Source organism: Mauremys reevesii, linkage group 1 (assembly GCF_016161935.1).
Source record: "Mauremys reevesii isolate NIE-2019 linkage group 1, ASM1616193v1, whole genome shotgun sequence".
Lineage (NCBI taxonomy): Eukaryota > Metazoa > Chordata > Testudines > Geoemydidae > Mauremys > Mauremys reevesii.
Window position 1 is genome coordinate 198110957 of NC_052623.1, and position 19821 is coordinate 198130777.

The 19821-nt window shown below is 41.6% G+C and overlaps 1 long non-coding RNA gene across 5 annotated transcripts; it reads right to left on the minus strand.

Annotated features, from left to right (window-relative positions):
* Positions 1-1723: 1723 nt before the first annotated feature.
* On the minus strand, positions 1724-19604 carry LOC120385773. Of its 5 annotated transcripts, none has more exons than XR_005589395.1 (5): positions 19477-19604; positions 19129-19251; positions 6556-6743; positions 3900-4002; positions 1724-2802 (listed from the first exon to the last, which is right to left on the minus strand). It is a non-coding gene; the product is annotated as an uncharacterized LOC120385773 (long non-coding RNA). The 5 variants fall into 5 exon arrangements; XR_005589394.1 differs by having other exon boundaries at positions 3900-4006; XR_005589391.1 differs by lacking the exon at positions 1724-2802 and having other exon boundaries at positions 3620-4002.
* Between the last annotated feature and the right edge of the window lie 217 nt (positions 19605-19821).

The following is a 19821-nucleotide window of genomic DNA, read 5'->3' on the forward strand; positions in this document are numbered from 1 at the left end:
ATGTTCCGAGATGAGAGACTAGAGAGAGTGGCCGAGGGAGGGACAGGGCTGTGAAGGGCCTTCAAGGTGGAGACAGGACGTACAGTGAAAAAATAGGAAAAGGTAGCACAGCAATTAAAAGACTAAAAGAAAGGATCGTGTGATAAGCGCAACAGGCAAAACAGAAGATTTTAGCAGCTGCATTTTGAATGGATAGGGTATCAAGTCCCAGCTTCCTTAGTAAGTTGGAGTAGTCTCTACTCATGAGGTGCGAGGCTACGATCCAGGGTATTTCCTGGATTTGCACGTCAATGGAGACAGAACAGCTGTACTTGATTACCAGTAAAGAAACAGGTCAACAGATTAGCTTCCTCAGGGAGGTTCTACTGCTAGAATCTAACCGCTCTTCATTCCTGGAGAGGTGATGCACTGTACACTACAAACGCAACATATCCAGTTTCCCCAGGCCTGTTCCTGTTTGGAATTTTGCAAGTAAGCAGTCCAGAGGTGACGTGGGCCTCAGTTACAGGACTTTGAGTTGTATTTGTGCCCAGAACAAATAAATAAGACTTCTTTCCAAAAAGCGGTTTCTTTTCATTTCATTAATAAATTCATCCCTATCCAGGAAAGCACGTTGCTTAATTTAATCAGGTGCTTTAGTCCTATTGGCTTGAAGTTAAATATATCCTCCAGTGCCCTTCCTGAATAGGTATGCTTTCCTGATGGTAAGAGCTTCCGGGCAGGGAGCAAACTTTATCTGTATTGTAAAATGTCATGCACATCTATATATGAATTAAATAATAATAGTAGTGACTAGAGGTGAGCTAGATATTGATGAAAATTGGGGCCCAAAAAGTTACTAAAAGTGTTCATTAAATATTTGTCTCTTTTGAGCAGTAGTAACTCTTGGCGGTATGTTGGATCCACTAACCCCCACTGCTGTCACAAATGCTCAGGATCTTGGGTTTTGTCTGAAAGATGACCCTGACAACACCTCAGAGGCCCTCACACCCTGCTAGGGCCCAGTTTTAACACTGGATCACAGAAAAGCATGTGATATATTGAACCCTCAGAACTACCTCTCATAACATCATGGGGGTTTACCCAGATCTCTCTCATCCACATAGCGACCCGGCCCTATACAGCTTAGCTTGTGAGATATGATTAAATCATAGCACAAGGTGATTTCGTGCCTCCCATTGAAGAAAAAAAATCCTGTGGCCTGGACCATGTTCTAAAATATGTACCAAGAGCTACAGTTTTGAGTTATTAAAGTCATATAATATTGGGTTCCTGTAGGAAATGAACCTGTGAATTTCTTGTCTTATGATTACTGCAAAACTTTCAAGCAGCTTTTCCTTTGCTGTTTTCTTTATGGAGACTGACACTGCATCTATTGGATGTAACAATTTGGATTTAGATCTGCTGCTATATTGTCATATCTTACACTGCATTTGAACAAAACCCTTTTTCAGATGTAGATCAGAGAAGCAAGCAAGCAGGTGGATAAGGAAGAACAAAGGAGAGTATGACTTGCTTTCAAGTCTGCTTTCATGATCGTCGGTGAGGGCTCAACTCAGATAAAAGACTGATTTCTGCAGTTTGGTCCATGAAACATCGTGGGGCTTGAGCTGCTTGAGCACCAAGGATCTTAAACTTGATTCTGGAGGAAAAAAAAGTTTTCTTTCTGCTGCTCACACTGTGCTGAGATTCAAATTCTGACATCCTCTTGACCCTCCTCGTGCTGGGTAAGAATTCAGACTCCCCTCTTTGGAAGATGGTATATATAGAAAGTATTTAAATAATAACACCCCTTACACAACATTTGCCCCAATCTCAAATTGAAATCAAACCAAAACTCTGATATTTACTAAAGTTTGGTTAATTGTTTCTTTTAAATTTTCTTTTTCATTTGTCTTTGCACTTCCATGCAGAGTCCTTATGCTACTTCCTTCTGGACAAGAAGAAGAAAAAAGATTTCTCAGTTCACTATTCTTTCAAGGTGGTCAGACTGGTTTTGCCCCTTGCTTACTGTTATTCCAAACATACTTCTCAGGGGAGCAGTGAATTAAATACTTGGGATCGAGTGTGTTCTCAAGGTTAGCATATGCAACTCCCAATGGGAGCTGGCCTCCAACATTACTATGCTTTTGTATTGGTTTGGTATCAATTCAAAGGTAATCATGCCACTTACTAAAAATCACATCTCACATTCCTGCAAATATACTTTATTCATACCCAAATTTTATACTTAAGATATGTCAAGAAAAAGAGGACAATTCCTGGATAAACATGACTGAAGTCAAATTGACCCTTATTTTGCTAGCTTGAGCTGTTTCCTCTGCAGGCGTCACTGTTGGTCTCCACAGAGAACTATGCAGCTTCCTTCTTTTCACATTTCCTTGGCTGGTCTGGTAAGTGTCTATATATATGTATTAAAATATAACAGGCAGCGTTTCCTCATAATCGCATGCAGTAATGAGAGCTTTCTACCAACGAGATGGCAGCGTTATGCATTCCAACTCTATCTTTGTCGGGCAAATAAAGTCTAATGGTCCTGCTTGCAGCACCTGTGAGTGAATATAGTGCCTTCCAAGCAGATGGACATGACTGTAGTGAGGCGAGACACCATGGATGTGCTTCAAGTACAGGTGTATGATACCCAGTCAGAAATGCCCAGTGTGCTACATTTATTCACCCATAGTTCAGCACGTATACTAGTGACATCCCAGTGCTGTGCTGGATTAATCTCAAATGGCCATGGTTCCTTGGGTGCACAAAGAGAAGTTTCGGTCTGTGTTGAATTAGGTGAAGTTGTGCATACTGGAATAGAAAGAGAGACATTTTAACAATGAAATGTTTATTTGCCTTGCTTTGAAAATTCCTGTGGAATGTGTCATAAAATGCCAACCTTTAGCAACCTTCAGCCAACTGTTTCACAGGCTTTCATGCAGGTGGGGTGCAGAACAGAACTGGATACAGCCCTTAATGATTCGTGCAAAGGAAATGGGCAATGATCTTTCATAAGCAGAACCAGTAAGCTAACTGCAGAGGTCTATGTGAATAATAGAGTACATAGTGATTTGATTGGGAATTCAGCGTGCTGAAAGAATGTTGAAAATGTCTTTCAGAACATTAAGTATTTTGCAATCAACCTCTTTTCTAAATATTAAGCCAGACCCTCAAATGGTGTAAATCAACACAGGCACATTGACTTCAATGATGCTACATCATTTCACACCAACTGAGAATCTGGCCAAAAAAATTCACGCACCATCTTCCACACTGCCATACTAACATCATATAATTATCTCATTCATATAAATTATAACAAATGTATGCCAATAAAATAAGTAACTACAGCTCCTAGAAACCAGTTCCATGGGTACAACCCATTTTCTGTATCCACACAAACATATTAAAGCAAGGAAAGGGAAGCATATTCCTCATCAGTAATATTTTCATCTTGCTATTCAGTTTTAGTAACAATTTAGTAATAATTGTGCAATGTAGAAAGAATCCAAAGCAACTATGGCTGAAAAGGAACCATTTTCAGCAGGTATACTGTTGCAAGAAACGATTAACAAAACAAGGCTTTGCTTGTTTCCAGTGAAATACTATAAATCTTTTAAAACACAAAGAAGATCAACACCTTAATTTATTTACATATGAAAACCACTATGAGTCTTCTTCTGATATCATTTACACTGGTTTTACATTGGTGTAACTCCATTGACTTTGGTGGAGTTAATCTTGATCTACATCCACACAACTGAGGGCAGGATCAGGTCCAATGTAGATTCTTCTTATATTTTCAATGTAACTTTTATATGAGATATCAAAACACATTATACTTGGCCAATAGTCTCTCATATTTCAACAGCCTGTGTACTGAGGGAAAGCCAAGATTTGAAACTCACAGACATGGATGAACAAGGTTTATCTAAAGTGTCACAGAAGTTGTGGTGTGGTGTCATTTTCCTCAGGAATCCGGAACATTCAGTGCCCCAAACGGTTTGAATCCTGGCTAACAAGAGAAAAGAAATTGTTTTTCACTGAGAACATTTGCCCAGCATAGTCATATGACATTTAAAAAAAAACAAAACAAAAAAAAACCCATTGCAGAGTCTCCATTTAGAACCAAAAAGACTTGTATTCTTATTTTAGAAGAAGGAATCCTTATTTAGAAACAGGAATGTGTATGTTTTTAATGAAGAAAAATCTGTATTTGGAAGATTTCATACCTTCATACTCTGCTACTTGGCCATTGAAAACCCAGCTACTTGTCATATTGGCAAATCAACTAATCACCGTGAAATAGCAATTGTTTTGACTGGATAATTGACTACAGGTGCAATGAATTAAGTATCCATTTTGGAGTCAGAGATATAAAAAGAAGGGGATTTAAAAACAAAACAAAAAACATACCACCTTCCCTTCTAAGGCAATGATCATTTGGAAACTGTGGTTGCTAGGACATCCCTGCAGCATTACTTTAGACGAGGTGATCTCCCTCTGCAATGCTGCAGGGAAGTGCGTCTGTTCCACTGACACGATTTCAAAGAAAAAGGAGAAACAGAGCCATGTGGAGGAAAGTGAACGTTGCGGAATCCAGTGACAGTTTCTGATCACTTGGTTGATCACCTTTATAAAAACCACAACCATATGGCGCCGCGCTCCAGATGACAACAGTGTTTGGCCCTGTCCCAACACTCCAAATGCTGCCAACCAAAAGTCAGCTGAGCAAATTAAATGGATAACTAAGGGCTTGTCTACAGGGCAACTGAGTGCCTGGCATGCTGGAGTGTTTATCTACAGTGCACTTGCTGTACTACTTACTGACCCTACTACTGCACTCTAAAAGTTCTGTCGTGTGCTTTGACGTATCGCGGAATAGCAGCAAGTCAATGCTTACTGGGAAACTTTGGGAGCACAGGAGCTGTGTCCACATGGCCCAATGAGTGTGCCGTAGATTCAGTCCCCAGCTTGCCCCACATTCCGTCTCAGTGCAAACAAGACCTAACATTATCACTAATATTACAGTGGCACTCAAAGGCTCCAGTCAGGATCAGGGCCCCTTTGTGCTGTACAAACACAGACGAAGAGAGAGGATCCTTCTGAAAGAAAGATACTAAGCCGCTTTCCAAACCACAGTAGAACCTCAGAGTTACAAACTCAGCAGTCAACCACACACGTCATTTGGAAGCAGAACTACACAATCAGACAGCAGCAGAGGGAGAAAAAAGCAACTACAGTTCAGTGCTGTTTTAAACTACTAAAAAAAGGGGGAAGCAGCATTTTTCTTCTGCATAGTAAACTTTCAAAGGTGTATTAAGTCAATGTTTAGTTGTAAACTTTTTCATTTGTAACTTCAGAGTTACGAACAACCTCCATTCCTGAAGTGTTTGTAACTCTGAGGTTCTACTGTATTCATAGAAGAATCACCATTCCTCTCTTTGAAACATGACAAGTTTAGGATGCCGTGTCATACCTGATTAACATTGCACAGGAACATTATACAAGTGTGTAGTCCAGGAAGTGACATAATACTACCATATACAAATGAAGCTGCAGGGAGGATTTAGGTAGGCAGAATCCAATCACCAGAGCTCAAATTCAATTAGAGCCTACAAGTAGTACTCATCTCAAAAAAATATCCTGGGATCTTTGGTGTTGAGACATGTGCTCAGAGACCTGAACTAGCTGGTGTAAATCAGACTAGCTATTGACTTCATTTGACCTATACTGCTTTACGCCAGCTAAAAATTTGGCTTCTATGCTTGGGCACTGAGCCAATGCTGAGTCAAAGGGAAGAGTGCCACCTACTGATTAATCACTCCACTCCTGTCAGCTCCTTGGGATTTTACCTGTAGGTTTCTATCCAAGTAACAACACAATTTGTAAGTAGGTGACCAGATGTCCTGATTTTATAGAGACAGTCCCAATATTTGGGGCTTTGTCTTATGTAGGTGCCTATTACTCCCCACCCCTGTCCTGATTTTTCACACTTGCTGTCTGGTCACCCTATTTGTAAGAGTTTAGTCTCACTGGGACCTGCAGTAAACACACTCACTAATGGCCCTTATTTAAGGCATACAGTTTGGAGCATTTTTCTCCTCTCCTACTGCAACCAACCTGATATAGTCCCACCCTGCCTCCTCTGCTCCTAATTCCATCAACTGAACAAGCATGTGATGGTGTAACCTTTGGGTGGGCTAGAGTTCACTTCATTTTTCATCTCCAGTGCCTTAAAAAGAAAAAAAAGCAACTCCCATAGAAAGTAGCTGGAGATCCAGAGTTCGGCCTCTATGGATTTTCAGCAAGGATTGCACAGGGTCAGCCTCCCTACATTCAAGTCCAAAAGGAACTAAATAAATGAATTTAATTTAATAACTTTATAAAACCTTATGATAAAGAAACAATCTAATTTTTACAGCATGACATGGGTATTTTATAATCCACAGACATTACCTTCAGAATTATACATAAAGAAAAAATAATATCTGAACAGTTCGGTCCCCAGAGAAATACAGTGAGAAGAAAGTGAGAGCTCCCAAAAACTTAGGTTTTGTTCACCTAAGTGTCAGTTAGCCTTTGATCACCAAAATGTATACAGTCTGCTGAGTCTAAAACATCTTCCCTCCACTTGCTTGTAGGAATCTTCAGTTGGAATCCATGCAGACGCTTCCTCTGCTGAAATCACTGCAAGCCAGTCAGCTGACTGATTAACCAAGCACTCAGTTAAGTGTATAAAGAAAACCCTGCTACAAGAAAATACAAAACTGAGAATAGCACAATATAAATGACTCTTTCCCCATTACTATATTTAAATAAAAGTTGGTGACTCAGACTAGTTGAGACAATTTAACTAGACCAGTTTGGCTAAAATGAAAACAACATTCAAAGCATACAATTAAAATAGAAGTTATTTTCCCTCCCAATTTCCCTTTGCTATAATTAGCATTGCCCATGCTTCCCTGTTAGAGGGTTTAATATCACTAATCTGCTACAAAATGTTTCAGAAGTAGGAACAACAGCCTGCTTCCTGCTCCTAGGCTCAGCTTCTCCCAACTCACACAGGGCACATGGCCTTCCACAAAGCAGCTGCCCTGGCTGAGTCTGACCTCAACAACAGGGAACCTATTGGAGCAGACCCAAAACTACTGCACCCAATTCCAGAAGCTTCTGGATGTGGAGTGCTTAATCTGCCTAGCAGCAATGACCCAGACACAACACACTCCTACCTCCCCACAATGGGTCTCTTAGAGTCCCTATTAGGCACATGGGTTACAATGAGAACAAGGAAACAGACCTATGGTATGGCATGGTATGGTATGAGAAATTCTAAAAACTATTGGCCAGATCCTTCACTAGTGTAAATCAGCGTAGTTAACGGAGCAGTGCTGATTTAAAACAGCTGAGAATCTAGCCCTATATTTTTTGGTAAAGGCAAACATTGAAAAGGGAGAAGAAAATAGAAGGGAAGAGTAGGAATGGGGGGGAAAAAAAGGATGTAGAAAGAGAGAGAGTGTCCTTGCTGCTGGAGAGGTCTGTGTATGCCATATTAATGACTAGGAGGAAATTGTGTATTGACTGTTTAGATTGACTTCTGTTAGTGTTAAAGTGTACCATGAACTTCATTCATAGTCGTATTTTCCACACTTCAAGGGGGTTTATTCTCCCATCAATGTGCAAGACATTTGCATGCATGACTCCTGTTAATGCTAATGGGAGTTAGACGTGCACATTTTCTCTGCAAATCCCCACCAAATATTGTGCATAAATCCCACATGAATGGATAGATTAATAGGCCCAGAGATATGCAATGACTGCACACTTCTTAACCCTTAGTTTGTTTCTTGACTGCAACTCTCATGAACTGCTGTCCTTTTCTAGAATCAAGGGGACAGATTATGTGCTGAATTAGTCCCTATACAGTTGTGCTGAAATCAATGCTCAAAATCCTGTAAAGCAAACACACAGACTTTAGTCCATTCTTCTCCTTTTATATCTCAGATTAGTTAGAGTTGGCTGAATAACATTCACCAAGTAATTTACTTGATGAATTTGGTGATTTTTTCTTCACATAAATTAACAAGTATTTTTCCCATAATTTGCCCATCTCTACTTACATTGAATACGTATTCAGTACTTGAAAATACTAATTTGAGTCAGAGTATGCCACTTTAATGTGCATAATTTATGCAACCTAAATGGCTCACTAACTTTTTTTTGGATGGCCTAACAATGGGCCAAGTCCTTTGCTGAGGTAAACAAGTGATGCTCCATTGACTGCTGTGGATCTATGCCAGCTGAGGAGCTCTTCTAGTGCATCTAATAGCAGCTAGACTGTAGCACCAGAAGATTATTCAGCTTGTTCTGCACTGTGGGTTGCAAATAGACTGTACCGTCTAAAAAGCATATTGTTATATTATAAGTGGAAATGATACTTTGCTCTCCTATACTATCGTTTGTCTGAGGAGTTCAAAGTGCTTGACATAATTATTTCATTTTGTCTCAGAGATTCTTGTGAAGTATGAAAATATCTCCAATTTTACAAATAAAATTCAGAGGTTAAGTGACTTGCCCAAGGTCAGACAGTTCACTGGCACATCCAGGAAGAGATCACATGAGTTTCGGTCTAAGTTTCATGCTGTCACCAGCATATGGTTTTATATCCCTGTCAGTTACGGGTCTGGCTAGTAATGACCTCTGATATTTTTACTCTCATTTTCTGGTGGATATTTAGCCAAGTCTGTTGTGCGCTACAAGCAACCCAGGGGTCAAAGCAGTATCATTCCTTCATCTTCGTCATTGATTTTTGCTCAAGTTATTTAGGGTGGTAGCAATATAAGAGCAATAGCTTTGTGTTTCACTTGTGCTAGAGAGGAAAAGGATTCAGCAACTGGAAAGCAAGTCTGGAGGGACTGGCTTATGATGTAAAGAGCCCAGTGAGCAACGTTCTGCCCTGACTTACACCCTTGAGCATATGGTGAATTCGAATTTGACCCCATGTATCATACAGAGTGGCCAAATGGTGACACTCTCTCTCTCTCTTTCTCTCTCTCTCTCACTCAGTTAATTTGAATGGTGTAAACAGTAGATGGGAAAGGAATTATTTGGATTGGCGTCAAGGGGACAGAAGTGGGATCAAGGGGATAAAATGAAGTTTGGGACAACTGAGGATGAATATCATTAAAAAAAAATACTAACAGTGAAATATATCAGATCTTTCCCATTTCCGATTACTGTCCTATTTGGAACAATTGCATAGACAGAAAGAGGGGTATTTTTTAAGTGGAAGAAAGTGGAATGGTACAGTATATCCTGTGTATCCCTGTAATGTCTGATGGGAATCCTTGTAAATGAATCTCATTGAAAACTAAAGTCCCTGTGCAAGAACTTAGATACACAGAGTAAATATTAATTCTATCTCAGTGTAACAGCTACCACACAGCACTATTTATATTGCTATCTAACATATTGCCAGTCATTATGGCATCTGGGTACCATCCTGAGTACATTACATTTCTGCAGAATCTCTGATGTCAGTTACTTGGGGCAAATGTTGCCCTTTTAACAGTAACTACAGTATAGTAGGGACAAAAATAATTCCCTTTGACTGGGCTTCGCCCATAAGAATTCCATGCCATAGTGACTGTGTTCAAATATATGGCTGACAACCACCAAATACTATAGTTAGGCTATACTATAGGCTATAGTTCCTGATTATTGGTCTGCGTTTTAGCCATCTAAACTGATCTCATTTTGCAAGCAGCTGCTCTGACTTTGGGGCCCACTAGTGTTGGGAGAATAGTTCTCGTCAAGCTGGTGTGCTTGTCGGGACCTTGTCTGATCACAGTCAAGTTGTGTAGGAGCCAAGTGTCAATCAGAGATTATCTTGCCTTTATTTGCATTCACCTTTATTGCAGAAAACATCATTTTAATTAATTATCCCCAGCAATGTTGGGGTTTCCTTGTCATTTAACATGCTTGTATTTCACAATGCCATAATTTGCAGTGGTTGTCAGTCACTGACTGCATACTTTGATCTGAAGTGTATTTTTAAAAAAAAAAAAGTACCTCCCAGTCCTGTCCACTGTCTGGACATGCTAAATGAAAGGCATTTTCTACAGCAGATAAGCATGTTTTCTTCAAGGGGGGCTTTGAATTTTAAATGGTATGTTAAACCACATCCATAAGTTGTAGAAGTTCAAACTGAAAAAATACGGTTAGGCATCACAACCATCTGTAAAACTGTTAATTACTAATGAGTAAGATGTAGCAATAAAAGCACAGCATGCATTCTTTGAGTGGCCTTATTAACGAAGGGGATCACAAAACTTGAAAATTAACCACCTGACAAATGACAGAAATTTGCATCCAAACAAAGAAATCCTAAGAGAGACTTGCCCAGTTGGTGGTAATTTCCAAAGCCTGAAGATGCTTTACCTGGAGACAGGTTGGCTTCTGCATGAAGTTACCATTCAGGCACGATCACATTTGGGCTGAGAAGAGAGTTAAGTCTACAATATCCATCCAAGTTGGGATTTTCAAAGGAGCCTAAATGAGTTAAGTGTCCAACTCCCACTGAACTTCTATTCTTATGAGGCACTCACACCCCCCCGGTGAGACCGGGGTAGATGCCTTTGTTGATTGTTATGATTGTGGCATCCATTTATGTTTTCCACCAGTACCTGAGGTGAGATTTCATCAATTAATTTCATGCACTCCCCCTAATTTTATATATAATTTAAAAAAAGGCTTATGCAGCAGAATCTGATTTCTGCAACTGCAGAAGCAGCAACAGCTTTGGTGGAGAGCTGCCAGCGTCACCCACTGTATGTAGGAAAAGATGAGTGAAGCAGAAAATGGAGACAGGCTATTTTATTTAAAGGAATAAATAGAACATTGTGGAAATGACAGACTAGAAATGAAGACAATGGCAGGTAAGTTACAGTATCCAAAACCTCAAGGTTATTATAGTCACCCCAAATATATCCTCTGAGCTAAAGACCACAAAAATTGTCTATTATAGGTATTCATATAGATGGTTTGAGGGATGCATAACAGGCTTCAGTACATGAAAATATCCCTCTCTCTGGTCTGTGTAGGAGGCCCCAGCTATTTTTTTTCCTATTTAATCAGCACATTCACTTAAAATTTGCTGACGGTTCTTGGACTCATAAGTAATGGCAATGTACCAGTTTCATCAAATCAAAATGAAACATGCAATTTAGAAAGCTAAATAGAGCAATAAAGTATGTGATTATTTAATAGAAAATAGTGATTTAAGATCCTTCATGGCATCAGTCTACCACTGCATTTTGTTTGTAACATAGTCAAGTCTTCAATTTCTAAACAAGGTTTGCATATAAATATGTTTATGTGTGGTACTGCACTAACTGTACTGCACATCCATTTTATCTGCAGTAATAGTGTGCTATACACAAGGCCAGATTATGCCTATTAGGCACAGGCCTGTGTTGGTGATGTGGAAAAAACAACTCCAGGACCCTCTCAGAGCTCACTGCACTGGTTATGACACTAACGTGAGTTCCCTTCCATGGCTGGCCATTTCCATTGGCCTGTATAAATTAAGCTGGAAACATGGACGAGAACACACAACACCATCCAAAAGTTTGCTGTAATTGATGGGTGGTGATTTTTTATTTTTTAACCTCAGTTACAGTGTAAAGGAATAAAATAGAAGATGGGCAATCAACAACTAGAAAGCTCTCCCATCGACTTTACTCCAGGCCCCACAAGAGGCAGTAGCTATGTCAGTGGGAGCTCTCCACACCGGCACTTAGATCGGTGTAACTTACGTCACTCAAGGTGGTGGCATAGCCTATGTCTACACGACAGCCTATGTTGGCAAAACTCAGGGGTATGAATATTCCACCCCATTGAGGAAATAAATTATATTGGCAAAAATGTTCATGTGCACAGCATTCAGTCGGTAGAAGAGCTTCTTCCGCCAACACAGCTTATGCTGCTCGCAGAGGTGGGGTTTTTTTTAATGCCGACAGGAGAGCTCTTGCCCATCAGCATAGAGCGTCTTAACCAGACACATTACAGCGGCGCAGCTGTATGTATAGACATGGCCTTATTCCCATCTCCAAGCGACATAAGTTATACTAACATAAGTGGCAGTGTGTACATGAACCTTCCCAATGCTAAGGCTCTCGATGAATGGAGAGAAGCTGAAACAATATCCCTTTATTCTCTAACAGGGAAATAGAGGTGATGCAGTGAATTACAGGCATGAAGATGCTGAGGGCCATGTAAGTACCTAATTTAATAGATCTGCTTTTGTCCTAGAAAAGATTTGGGAATCTTTCTAAAGGAACAAAACTACTTAGCTCATTATACAGGGAGACTGTCAGTGAGGGGGTTCACGAAAAAGAGGCCTTGTCAGAAAAATCTGATAGAGTTAGTTAATGAGGTGACCAAGAAATGAAATGAGGGTCATGAGGCTGCTGTAATTTAACCTGGGCTTCAGAAAGTCTTTTGACAAGGCTTTGCATGAGAAGTTAATGAATGAAATGCTAGCTTCTGGAATCAGAGTCAGAATAATAACCTGGACAGAAAACTGATTACTGAACAGAGAGTAGAGGAGCACTGTAAATGGTGGCAAGTCTTTTGGATAGTCAAAAAAAAAAGATTTCTGACAACATTCAGTGCTGGACCTATTTATAGTTAACTCTTATTGCACATATACTATCTGGAAGTGGAATAAGTTGGCACTTCGTTATATACAACAGGCACTTTAAGAATGCCTTAGTTTAGGAGACAGTTAAGGTCTATCTACTTTAGTTACGCTGCAGGACAATAATTGTACAATAAATGTTAAAGCATTTAGACAGATTGAATGGACGGTATAAATATTTGCTCTTGATACTATGGGCCAGTTCCTGTGCTGTGGAAGGAAAAAAAGTTCTGAGGATGAAAGTTTAGTGGACCTCTTGACATGATTGGTTAGCAGCACATGCCTGACTTTTCCCTTGGATTTTCACAGATCTGCATTCATTGATCTGGTTGTGAGAGATATTTGTCTATCTGAACTTCCGACACACATGTCCAGTGTTCAGTCTATAGCTAGCCCTGCATCTGCGAGCTAGGTTTAAGCATTTAAAAATAAAGTCGTTTTAAGGTGCCATGTTCTGACTTCAAATCAGAAAATCGACTCCTTGATAATCTGTTTACCTGAGAGAAGACAGCTCATGCTGCTTATTATTGCCCTTTCTTGTGTTGTGAGAGACCGTCTCTGGGCCCTACACAGCCACACAGTGAAGTAATAGACAGTAAGACCCCACCCCATCGAGTGGCATTGTGATGCAGAGATTGCCCTCTTGGTCATAATTCCTCCCCTGCTCCTGGGGGCGAGTTATTTCCTGCAGCGCTATATCAGTAGTTAATTACTAATGCTCCCACCCCAACACACACACACAGGCTCATCCCCTGTGGCCAATGAGCGAGTAGCAAAAGCTCTGACCAACATGCACCCACCTACTGCATGGAGGACCCAGTTACTCCTGTGCACTTTGGCCCATGGTTCAGATAGCCTTCACTGCAGCTGGGAGGTGCGATTCCCAGCACAGGTAGACAGACAAGCTAGCTACACTCAAGCTAGTGCGCTAAAAATAGCTACGTGGCTGCAGCGACACAGGCAGCGGCTCAAGCTAGCTATCTGAGTAGGAGCCTGTCCACCCTCCCGATATGTACTTGGGGGCTAGCCCAAGCCGCCACTCATGCTAGCACAAGCCAAGCTAGCATATGTCTACCGGAGCTGGGAATTGCATCTCACAGCTGCTGCATAGACATAGTTATAAGCCCCACTATACCCCCAAGTAAACCATTCACTGTGAATTGTTCATTCAGCCCTGTACAGTAATTAAAAGAAAATGGTGATGTTTCAAAAGATGTCAAATTAAAGTTCAGATACATTTTCCAGGTAATTCCTATTGAGATATTTTTCACTGCTGGGAATTTCAGAGCCACACTTTTTTAGGCAAAATTGACATACTCTTCCTTTATGTAGGTTATTTTTGCCAGCTTAGAAAATACTGTCTTTCATTGTAAATCTATACACCGATTCATCGTCCCAAAGCCTTTCAGGCAGCGTTACTTGCCACGTGGAGCCTCACTGTGCTAGATTTTGCACTTGGATCTCTGGATTTGTAAGCAGACATGAGCGATCTCATGTGCAGCCAGATTGCTCCCGAATGAATGTTTGGGTTGACTGAAAATTCTAATGCTCAACATTTTCATTCAAAATCATCTTACTTTTATAGTATCACAATGAAACAAGTTTTTTTTTTTTAAAATAAAATTCCACCTATTTTTGGCCAGACCACAGTCCTTTTGGGTGCCGTATCAATGGAAACAAATAACTCAGGGCAAATGAGTAAGCTAACAGACACAGGGTCCTGGTTTGACACCGAGTAAGGATAGACTAAGGAGATATATAATTAAGGATATTTTGAGACACTGGCTGTTCTCCATTTTTACAGACCATTTTTGTTAACGGATTAACAGGATGTTGAAGCCTTTTTCTTCTAGATCACAGATTCAAAAGGTAGGCCAACTGAGTAGCAGCCAAAAAGCTGCTACCCTTTGAAAGAGGTTTACTGTGACATGAGTTTGGTGATCTCAGCCCAGTTCCAAGTGGAGAGATGTCCACATCGCAAAGAAACCATGACAACAACTGGGTCTAATTGGCCCTTGCTGTTGGCACTGTCATCAGAGTCTCCAAGGACTGGTTGAGCATGGAGATGCAACTACTCTCTCATCACTAGAGTTAGTCTCTATAGAACTGGGTTCTTGTAAGAAACATATGATATGATACTCCATAGTTTTCTGTAGTTTCATTTTTTCCTGTTCATTTTTTTAAAAATCAGAATGAAAAATGTAATTGGGAAGGATGGATGAAGGGTAGATTGTTATCTAGCTGCTCATGAAAGCAGTTTTGCTAGCTGAGTTACTGATATTGAAGCAAAGTGACAACACAATTTTTCATTAATATAGAATCTGATTCTATTGTGGAGCAATTAATTTTGTGGTTCACAAACAAAAAGTTGACACCTGACTCCCAGCAGACAGGGGAGCACGTTTTAATCTCGCCTTGCAAAATTCCTCTCGCCCATTCAAGCCAGGGAATTTGTTTCTTGGCAGATGAGTAACAGATCATCAGTTTTCAATTATCAGCAGAAGTGGCAGATAAGCAGAGTTAGTGTTTGGGCCAGTCAATTTTCTTGTCAGTTTTGCAAAGCCATTTGAATCTGATTTGTATGTCATTCCTACACATGGTTCCAAGGGGTAGATCCCAAAAAAGTGGGGTTCAGAGGACGAAAGTGATGGATACATTCGTTAAAGTCATAGGATGAAATATTGGCCCTAATGAAGCCAATTGGAGTTTTGCAATGGACTTTGGGGCCAGGATTTCACCCATATACCTGATATGGCTCTCATTTGCCTAGGCTTAAGGGTGGTATTCACTAGAGCAGGGATCGGCAACCTTTCAGAAGTGGTGTGCCAAATCTTCATTTATTCACTCTAATTTAAGGTTCTGCATGCCAGTAATACATTTTAACATTTTTAGAAGGTCTCTTTCTCTAAGTCTATAATGTATAACTAAACTATTGTTGTATGTAAAGTACATAAGGCTTTTAAAATGTTTAAGAAGCTTCATTTAAAATTAAATTAAAATGCAGAACCCCCCCAGACTGGTGTCCAGGACCCGAGCAGTGTGAGTGCCACTGAAAATCAGCTTGCATGCTGCCTTCGGCACCTGTGCCATAGGTTGCCTACCCCTGCACTAGAGTGAGAGGCGACTGGGCCCATAACATTGGGCTATACTTGTAGAAAGCAAGGCACTGTAATAGATGAACGTATCCTGGGTTCCTGTCTACATTGTAGAAGCATTGTCATTCCAACATTTAGTCAGTCTCAGAAAAGAAGGATTTCTAGCTAGGAATTTTGTCAGAGCATCCACTGATTAGGAAGATAAGTTAGCAATTTGACTTAAAAAACCAAAAACAAACAAACAAAAAACCCACACCCACAGAAAATACCTCATCATCAAAACCAAAAAACTTTTTGTGGAAATGTAATGTAGTTTCAGTAAAAATGTCATGGTAAGATCTCTCAGGTCCTGGACTGATTGGGTAGAGAGGGAACAGGTGCCGGGGGGAGGGAGAGAAAGTAAGGGCTTGTCTACACTTATAGTGCTGCAGTGGTACAGTTGCATCAGTGTAGTTTTGTCACTGTAGCACTTAAGCTATGTCTACACTGCACACCTTACAATGGCATGGCTGTGCCACTGCAGCCGCGCTGTTGTAGGGTGTGCTGTGTAGCCACTTTTTGTTGCTGGGAGACAGCTCTCCTGGCAACAAAATAAAACCACCTCCAATGAGGGATGATAGTTTCATTGCCGGGAGCACAGTTCCCACTAATGTCACGCTTTTCGTTGTTAAAACTTGTGTCATTCAGGGGGGTGTTTTTTCATATCCCCAAGAGACAAGTTTTAACAATGAAAGTGCCAGGTACAAGTACCTGTCCCCACTCTCTCTCAACTCACTGGGCTTTGGAACCCATGTCCCTTGCCTAGTGAGTGCCATTCAGTTGAGGGTAAGTCCCTCCATTGGCGTATGCCAGGTACAGTTCTGCTGCCCTCAATTCACACAACAAGGATAACCACCCTTTATTACTCCTGCCCCAATAACAAGGAAACTGGGGATCCAACACCAGCCACAAGTGATCATTTGGGCAAGTAATCCCATCATGCCGAGCACCTAGGCAGGGTAGGTGTGCCCATGAAAATGAGATCAGCTCCTGAAGTCCTTTCCCACAGTTCACCACTAGATGTCAGGGGAGAGCTCATTCAGACTCCGCTTATAGTGATGGAACAAAAAAAATGCCCAAACCTCAACCTTTTTGCAGAACAGAATTCTTGTTTTCTGCCTAGCCCTACTGCTTAGGGTGACTGAAGGTACAGTGGGCATAATAAATTGCTTCTGATACAATAAGAAATAGCCCATTTTTCTAATTTAAAATGGAATCCCTGTTCAGGTGCTTATAAAACTAGTCTTTTTTGTCAGTGTTCTTCATTTTCACAAACATCTGCTCTTTCACATGGCAGCTCAACCCAGAAATGCCAAAATGAAGTGGGTAGGAAATAGGGCATGATTGTTCAGCTCACATCTCTACAAGCTGTTTTTATTTCAAATTATGATTATTATAATGCAACTTACACCCTTGACTAAAAATAGCAATGCTGGGGCAGGACGAATGGTATAACAAAAATCATTTTTTCTAGCACTGCTTAAAATTATTGATTTCAACGGCTAATTAAATTTTTATTTTTGTCTGCTGCCCCAAGGTAACATTTGGTTCAAAGTATCAAATAGCATGAGGCGAAAAAAAAATCCAGAAAAATCTGAAGCTTTTTGTTAGAGAATGGATAAAACACTCTACCTCCTAGGAGAAGAGAACAACAGTTCAATAAGCTACAGCAATTTGTGGTGGGTTTTGTTTTTGTTTGTTTGGTTTTTGGGGGATAGCAGCAGCAAATTTTGCTACTTAATTTCCAGGAGGACAATGGAAACAAGGCTTTTTTCTGACAGATATTGGGTTTGGGGCATTAGTTGTTGAATGGGAAGACAATGGGAGCTATCAGCAGCTGGGTGGGTAAAGTCTGAAAGGGTGGAGTTGCTGGAAGCTTAGACTGTGACAGCTGAGAAATGGTGTTGGGACCACAATCAAGGGAGGGTACAGCAACTGAAAGAAAGATCCAGACTAGGATCTTTCTGGGAGCCATTGGAAGATGGTTGAGCTAGTTAATCTAAATATTTCTGTATAGGTAGATTTAGGCACTTCTGGCTCCCGTTACTGTAATATCCGAGCACTTCACAATCTTGCTCCTCACAACACCCCAGCAGGGCCGCCCAGAGGGGGGGCAAGAGGGGCAATTTGCCCCAGGCCCCGAGCCCCACAGGGGCCTCCACGAGAGTTTTTCGGGGCCCCTGGAGCGGGGTCCCTCACTCGCTCCGGGGGCCCCAGAAAAGTCTTGCGGGGCCGGGCGCAGGAGCTTCTTTGCTCCCGGTCTTCGCCGGCGGGGGGTCCTTCCGCTCCGGGGCGGAAGGACCCCCCGCTGGCGAATTACCGCCGAAGACGGAGCGGGACCCGCCGCCGAAGTTCAGCTCGGTCTTCGGCGGTAATTCGGCGGCAGGGGGCCCTTCCCTTCCAGGACCCGCCGCCAAAGTGCCCCGAAGACCCGCGGCGGGGCCCCCCCCGCCGCAGAATTACCGCCGAAGCCCGGGCTGCACTTCGGCGGCGGGTCCCGCTTCGGCGGTAATTCGGCGGTGGGGGGGGGTCCCCGCCGCGGGTCTTCGGGGCACTTCGGCGGAGTCCCGGAACGGAAGGGCCCCCCGCCGCCGAAGACCCCGGGCCCCCGGAATCCTCTGGGCGGCCCTGCACCCCAGTGAGGTGAGGAAGTGCTATTGAACCCATTTTACATGTGGATAACTGAAGCACAGTCAGACGACATAGACTTGCCCAGGTCACACACAGGACATCTGTGGCAAAGGAGAAAATTGAACCCAGGTTTCCTGAGTCCAAGACTAGCTCCCAAATCACTGGATCATCCTTATTCTCATTTGATATCAGGTACTGAAGGGTGGGCTGTGAGTATCTGAGGTTGAAAATACAATCCTTTACATATCTTCTGGCAGCTGCTCAAAGTGAACTAAAATGAACACTCTGGTACATCACAGTGAAGAAGCAGTTCAAAGGACCAAATACATTTGACTCGATTTACAATAAAAATAAACCCTCCCAGCAGGTAAGATAACTATTATCCCTTCACACTTATTTATATTCTGAAACTTGCAACAAACCAACATTTGTCTCTCTTCTGATTTGCTGTGGATGAGATCTTCATTCTGGACTGGCCAGTATATTCTATTTTGTTATTTTGTTTAAAAAAAAAAAAGAGAGAGAGAGAGAGAGCGCCAAATGCATAGGTAGCATAAAGGATGAAAGTCGTTGAAGGGTGTGGAAGTTATACAGAGAGGAAGCACAGGGGTGGGGTTGAAACAAGAAAAGCTCCCAGGCAGGGGTGTAAGATAAAGTAGAGAGGAGACTTACTGTATTACACCAGTGCAGAGCCTCACCAAAGTCCAGCACCAGATCTATCCCATCTGATTTTGACTCAAAGTGTGTAAGAAATTGACAGCTCCAACTTAAATATTTGCCACTCTGCTGATTTACCTGCAAAATGAGCCCATATATTTAAAGTGAAATGCATTATGGATACAGAGGCATCATTACAGCACTAAAGATTCCATGAACAGGGTGAAATTGAGTGTGCATTTTGGGGACTGAAAAAATGAACTCCCCTCCCTTACCGCTGAAGGCCAGGGTAATTGAGAAGGAAATGTCTTAACTGCTTTTGTTCTCGTCCAACACCAGGTGGCACTGGTGATATACACAAACCTTTCCAGCTGCTTTTCCAAAATAGGTATCGACTGATACTTCAACTTTCAGCAGGCAGGAATATGGTGGAAAACAACCCTGAGATCGCTGTGTTTTATGAGCCAGAGTTTAGAAATACCTGCTGCCATATTGCGGGGGGATGAGGAAGGATGACTCCCCCACCCCCAGCAATGGCTGACCAGGCCTTGAGCTTGTTAACCTCACTTTCATGTGCTTAGCGATTACAAACCAGCTGATAGAAATACTATGTTATGCAGAACACTTCCTTTATAAACCATTAATTATGCTGTTCTATTACATAAGAGAGTTGCCAAAGGGCTGAGTGTCTGGGATACTGAGCTAGCA